Here is a 7,586-nt window from a genome sequence, read left to right as displayed (position 1 = left end):
ATTCTGTTATCTGTTAGCTAGTACTGTCTCAGTTTTATACCATTTGTACCATTTTTGTACCAGAAAAGGGATAATTTTATGTCTTCAAATAAATTACTGACAAAATTGATGACCAGACTAGGGCCAACAGTGCATACCTTCCCTCCACCAGCCTCCTTCCGGATGCCAGGACAATGAGCTACATCCCTGTGGTGCTATTACAGAAGTTCAGTCATCTTCTCATTTGGACATCATTGAAAACCAGCCAACTCATGCATTCTTTCTTCATGATAGAAGAAAGAATAAATGAGTACCAATAAAGTTCTGTATTTGTTTTAAAGAAGAGGTTCTAATGTGATTAGGAATGTAAATTAGTGAAAATTTTCTTGGATTTTCAAAAAATACACTTCAAAATCTTATTTTTTGTTCTTGAGCTCATGCTTATTTCACACTGGTGGCATAAGTCCTATTCTAAATTAATGAAAAGAAGGGAAAAATGTAATTCATTAATGTATTAATGGTTCTTTCCTAAACAGCCAGAATGCAGTCCCCAACCCACCTCAGTTTTCAAAAGCTATGTATTTGGAGGGAAAATGTTGTGCTCTTAACATTACTCTCAAAAGAGGTCTTGGTAAAGGGGAGGGCTGTGCAACACAGAAAAGACAAGTAGTGATTCTACAACATTTTGCTATGCTGATGGACAGTGACTGTAATGGGGTTTGTGGGGGGGACTTGGTGTAGGGGAGAGCCTAGTAAACATAATATTCTTCATGTAATTGTAGATTAATGATAACAAAAAAAAAGAGAGAAAGAAAAGGGGGATTACTCCCTGATAGGATAAAACTAACTGCAAATCAATTATTAATTCATGCTTTACATATCCTTAATTTTGATCTTTTAAAGGGTGTCAGATGATCAGCTATGGAAGTACATTTTTCTGATAATATTCCTTTCTCTTAAAAAAAAAAAAAGCAGTTGCAGTTCCTGTGTGGTGATCTCCAATAGGTTCTTCACAGTGGTATAAAGGTCATATCAAAGTGTGGGCAAAGGGTTTGTTTGTGTTTATACAGAGGATCAAAGCCTAATTTGGCTACCCAGAAAACGAATTAAGATATGATATGAAGAAGAACTTCCAACATCAACATCCTCTGGAAGAGTCATTCCAGAAGATGATCATCAAAAAACTTCAACAAAGATCCTGGCGCTGTTGCAGTTGTAGCTGCATTCATCCCACCGGTTCCTGGACTTGCCATTGGAATGAAGAAGGAGATATCTAAGCTGGCCTGTGCATGCAGTAAAACAACAAATTTGACTGGATCTATACTGTCAGAACTCAACCAAGAATTAGGAGAAGTGCAAGTTGCAGTGCTCCAAAATCGTGCACCTATAGACTATCTACTGTTAAAAGAACATATGGGATGTGAACAGTTCCCAGGAATGTGTTGTTTTAATTTCTCTGATTTTTCTCAAACTATTCAACTTCAGTTAGACAATATCCATCATATTGTTGATAAGTTTTCACAAATGCCTAGGGTTGAACTGGTTTTCTTGGTTTCACTGGATATGGCTGGTAATTGTAGGTCTGCTTTTGTTATATAGCTGTATTCCTATTATATTAATGTATGTGCACAATTTAATTAGTAGTTTAAAACCTATACATGCTTATGTTACTCTACAAGAATATATGTCAAAGAAATAATCAATCTTCCCATGTTTTCTTCCATCTGCTACTTCTATAGCTTTTCTTCTTCCTTCCTAATTACAACCCTTTAGTACAATTAGTGCCTCATATCAAAAATTACCGAGTATCATAACCCTTCCAAGTGGTAAAGATACCTCAAGACAAATGCTGGGCATAGAAGCCACAGGGCATAAGTCTGCAAAGAAGTAAAAAGCTAACCTTTTCAAAGAATATTGCTTCTCTCTCACTTACCAACTTTACATTTCCCTGTATGGCCCCGGAAGATGACTGGTTAGCCAGATACGGGTAAGATTCCTCAAGGGAGAAACAACCTAAGACAGGCATAGTCACAGGGGGCCCATCAGGAGAGAAATTGGGGATCAACAGAGGTGAGGCTTAGAACCTCACCCCTCCTGTTTTGAGAGAAATCTTATGCGTCCGTGGATGTTTTGTTGCCCTTGTCTAGCTTGGATTAATACTTATTCTATAGGCACAGACCTGATCATCTACATTTGCCCTCTTACAGCACTAAATTATGTTTTCTACCTTTATCTTGCATCTACCTGCCACTTCAGCATTTTATTTAAAAAAATAATGATAATAATAAGGGGAAAATGTGGGATTCACATATAAATCAAGTATAAAAATCAAACAAATAATCATATCTGACTTGATTGTTTATAGTTCATGATGTGTGATCAAAACTGAAAGTTTCTGTGATATGACTGCCCTTGCACTGTTCACCATGTAAGAACTTATTCACCATGTAAGAACTTCTTCGTTATGTTTCAGAAGATTGGAGACTGTTGAGAATTAGGCTTGGGATTGATTAATGATTGTGCATTGAGTCTCCTATACAGAATATTATTGTTGTTAACAACCATTTGATCAATAAATATGAGAGATGCCCTCTCAAAAAAAAAAAAAAAGAGGTCTTGGTGCCATTTTAGTCCCCCCCTATGATAAAACAGTATACAGTAGTTAGGTTTACATTAAGTCTTACTCCCTTAAACAGTTTAAGGTATGTCTCGTACTCTAAAATAAAAAACTTTGTTCTCTTTTAGCAGCTTAAAAGTGAGGTCCCTCTGAAAAGATTCTGATCATTCTTTCCATTGTTAAGGGTATGCTGAGATGACCATACTCACGTCTGGGTGTGTTAAATGGGAAAACAAGGTTTATTTGTAAGATCTAAGAGTGAAGAGGCAGGGAAAAGAGATGATCCGTGCTCACTTTTCCAATTTCAGTGTTGGAACCATAGCTGATGTTCAGTAAAAAATGGCTAACTAAGGAATTAAAATAGCATGGCCTTACTGGCTTAATATATGGAACCTCACCCCAATTCTGGGCCTTTAAAAAAATTCCTTGATTCATTCATAATGAAAGCCAAAATATTATACTCAGTGGGGGAAATCTGGGAATGAGGATAAGGAATACACAGAGGAATGAAATTTAAAGACTTCCAAATCCCATTGGAATGTACAAATTCAAAGACATAAAATTCATCCACATCATGGAACTCATTAATATTTTTCATTGACCTTTTTTCATTATGGTAGACTTTTAAAATCCACAAAGAAAGTTAAAATGTCAACACACCGTTTAATATATTTTCCTGCATATTCTGACTTTGAATGAGTCAATCTAACTTTGTTTTCTACCTGCTAAAGAATTTTGTTGACCTATTCTAAGGTTGTTGAACCATCAAGGTGAAAATGAGATTAAATTTTGTTTACTGAATTAAAACATTTTAAGAAAACTTAGTGCTAACTTCAGAAGATACCAGTAGCTCAGTTGTTCAAATTATATTCAATTTTTTCCAAATAAACCAGTTAGGTATGTACATGGGAGGCAGCAATTTGCTGCCTTACTGAAAAAACTACATGATGTCCTTTCGGTAGTAAAACATTCATAAAGTCCAAAGCACAGTATTACTCATTCTCCACTTCTGACTCATGGACATTTTTGGAAATAATCCTTCTTTAAATATTGCTGCTATGGGAAACATGAAGAGCAAAGTTGTTTTGGCACAGCTTCACTCTTTTTATACTGAGTTATGAACTGTGTTTAGTTTCACACTTTTGAACTTGTGCATTTTTGATGATATATTTGCACACATAGCATCTCTATACACATTAGAAATAGACCTGCTATGACAACTCATACGATTTAAAAATTCTCTATACAGTTACTCACAGAAATTTCCTTTATAGTAATCTATTATTTTCCACCATGAAAATACTTAGTGCCGTCAAAGTAAAATAAATTTCATGTGATATCTATTGTAATGCTCTCTATCTGAGAGTGACATTGCAGTTATGCATAAGGAAAAGTTGATGAGAAGTAAATGTTTACATGCAGTTAATTTTATTTGGGGTAAAAAAAGGGAAAATGGATTTATAAATGTCAGGCTTTTAGGACATATCTTCCAAGCAATAGTAAGAGAGAAAACTGTTTCTATCTGTCTAGCTCAAGATATCCATTTCTGGCAAACATTTCTAAATCACTTTGGTCTGCCATGATTGCTCCCTCCTCTGAAGTTTAATGGAAACTTAACGTTGTTTTACTCATCTTGACCCTTAACTATATCCTGTATTGTGTTTTTATGCATGAACTATGGAGTCAAAGATAGGCGTGAATCCCATTTTGGCTTTCTTCCATAAAAGAGCAATCCCTAAAGGAGCAACAATAAAACAGAGCAAACCCTTACACAGAAGGTTGTTCTCAGCATTAAAGAGCTAAATAAGGTTGTTCTCAGTATGCAAAGAATTTAGCACAGGGCCAGGCACATATTAAGACATAAAACCAATAGCTATTATTAATATTTGACAGTTATACGTGCTATATTTCAACTGAAATATTTAGAGATGAAGTTCATGATTATTGCAATGTACTTTTAAAAAGTTCAAGGAAAGAAAAAATATACACTTATGTAGAGAGAACAGAATGTTAACTGGTGATAATAGGTGAGTATACAAATGTTCATTATATAATTTTTTCCAAATTTTCCATACATTTGAGTTTTTTTAAATAAAAACAAGAGAGGAAAATGTAAATAAGATTGAATCATTTCCTTCTTTAAACACTAAAAAAGAGGCTACTTGTGCACATTCACATTTTCAGTCTTATGACTGTTTAATCACGTGGACACACCATCTTTCATGGTGCACATAAGAGCTCATTGTCAGAGATCGTCCCCCAGTCAACCTTTCCATTTGTCTGTTTTATTCATCATTTCATGCTCTCGCCTCACCAGCTCTCCAATCTTATGATTCCATCCTCCAGTTGTTAAAAATCTGCTTCTAACAAAAGCTACTATTTTCTCTTTGTTTTGCTGAATTCCTGTTTCATGATCTTGTTGATTCCTTTATTAACTTAAAAATGAAACAAATTAATGCATATTTGTGGTAAAATATAAAATCCAGGCTACACTGGATTTTCATAGGTAAAGAGGAAAACAAAACAAAAGTCAACTTCTCTCCACTTTACAGTCACACCTCTCACAACAAACACTTCTAATAGTTTTGCATGTATGCTGTCAAATTTTATATCCACAAAGATACAGGAACATTTCTAATTTTGTTTATCTTTTAATTGCATTATATTAAATATTTCTTCTTTTTTCTTATTTTCTCACATTGGCTTGTTTCTCTAGAACAATGTTACATTACCAATGATCACAAATATCCTTCTATTATTCCTGATTCTCACCTTTAACAATCCTACTCTCAGATTTAAATTTTACTTCTTTTGACAGTCTTCACCAAAATAAACTCTCGTTAATGGAGTTAGCCTAACTCTTTTTCAGGTAAGAGAAATCAATTAGACTCTTAATCCCTCAAAGCAGGAGCTGTTTCTTACATTTTTTAATTTTCATATGGTCTTATCCATGCATGTTTACTGTTCTTACTTGTTGAGTAAAAGGACCAAATAAAAATTGCCTTTCTCTAGAAGTGGAGTCATTTTTACTACAGGCTAGTTTTGATGTACTAGAAATGCTTCATGATTATTGCTGTTGGACCCTGACAATGGAAACTGAGCAGCTTCTAGACAAATATAACTCAAACAGGTTTTGCAATTTTAGTCCATCTGTGACTAACACATAGGCAACTGCATGCAATATTTTGCCTACACAAAGATGCCAAATGAAAAGCTAACAAGATTTGCTCTCAAAGTCTTTAATGTCTTGCATAAAATCCAGTAAAACCTACTGTGAACTACTAATTCTGGAGCTGGAATTGAGGATATAGGTAATATTGGCATAAAGATGATTGATAAAAGTAGGATGTCTTTACAGTAAACCGGAATGTACCCATAACAACATCTACTCCCTACAAAGTTAGAAAGAATGAGTTAGCCACATGAACATAATGTTCAGTGTGTCAAACAATAGAAATATGACCTTCCTCAAGAGAAAACTGAATACAGTTATTAAATCTCCCTGTATTTTGCTATAAGGAGGATGACTGGATGGAGACATTGAGCTTTCTTTCCTTTAATGACACAATTCCCAAATACCTCACAAATGAATTCTTTCTACCTAGAACAGGTCTCTAATTTTCCATCATATTTTTCATTTTAATCTGGCCTTTGAGTCAAGAATGCATTCAATTATATATCTTGAAAGCCAGAGTTCTTATTAACCCACCACCTTATTAATAACTACATACTAAGGCCAACACTAGATCATAAGAATATTCCTCAGCCAATTATTCCAATTAGTAAACTGATGGTTATTTTATTCATCAAACATTTTTGAAGACCTATTATATACTAGTTCCTATGCTACTGGTGACAATAAAAAGATAAGTAGACCAGAGTCCCTGATGATTAATCATTTGGGTGTCTTCATTCAAAATACAAATCATTTACCAACGGGCCTTGTGGTAATTGGATATCCACAAACAGAAGAATGAAGCAGACTCTTACCTTATACCACATACAAAAAAATCTCTCAAGATGGATCAAAGACCTAAATGTAAGAGCAAACTATATAACTGTTAGAATAAAACATTGGAATAATTATTTGTGAACTTGGATTTGGTAATATTTCCTTAGATATGACACTAAAAATACAAGTGAGAAAAGAAAAAGAGATAAATGGGACTTGATCAAAATTTAAAACTTTTGTGCTTCAAAGGATACTATCAAGAAAGTGAAAAGACAATCCAGGGAATGGGAGACAATATTTACAAGTTTTATGTCTGATAAGGGACTTATATCCAGAATATGTAAAATACTCTCAAAACCCAATAATAAAATGACAAATAACCCAATTTAAAAATGAGAAAAGTATTTGAATAGACATCTCTCTAAAGAAGACACATGAAAGGCCAATAAGCAAATGAAAAATACTCAACATTATTATTCATTGGTGAAACGCAAATTAAAACCACCATGAAATACCACTAAATTCCACCATAACTGAAATAAAAAAGACAGACAATAACAAGTACTGGTGAGAATATGGAAAACCTGGAACTTTCATACACTGCTGGCAGAATTATAAAACAGTATAGTCACTTTTGAAAATGGTTTGATAGTTTCTCAAAATGCTAATCATGGAGTTACCATAAGATTCAGCAATTCCACTCCTATGTATATTACCAAGAGAAATGAAGCACGTGTCTACATGAAAACTTATTAACAAATGTTCATGGCAGCATTATTCATAATAGCTAAAAAGTAGACACAATATAGTGAACTGATGAATGGATAAACAAATGGTGGTATGTCCAATGCAATGGAATGTTATTTAGCTATAAAAAGGAATAAAGTACAGATACATGGTACAACATAAAAAAAAAATCTTGAAAATACTATGTTAAGTGAAAGAAACCAGTCACAAAGGAGATCTTGTATGAATCCATTTAGTGAAATGTCCAGAATCTGTAGAGATAGGAAGCAAATTAGTGGTTGCAGGGTCTGT

The sequence above is a fragment of the Manis javanica genome, chromosome 15, assembly GCF_040802235.1.
Source record: "Manis javanica isolate MJ-LG chromosome 15, MJ_LKY, whole genome shotgun sequence".
Lineage (NCBI taxonomy): Eukaryota > Metazoa > Chordata > Mammalia > Pholidota > Manidae > Manis > Manis javanica.
This window is presented reverse-complemented; position numbering follows the sequence as displayed.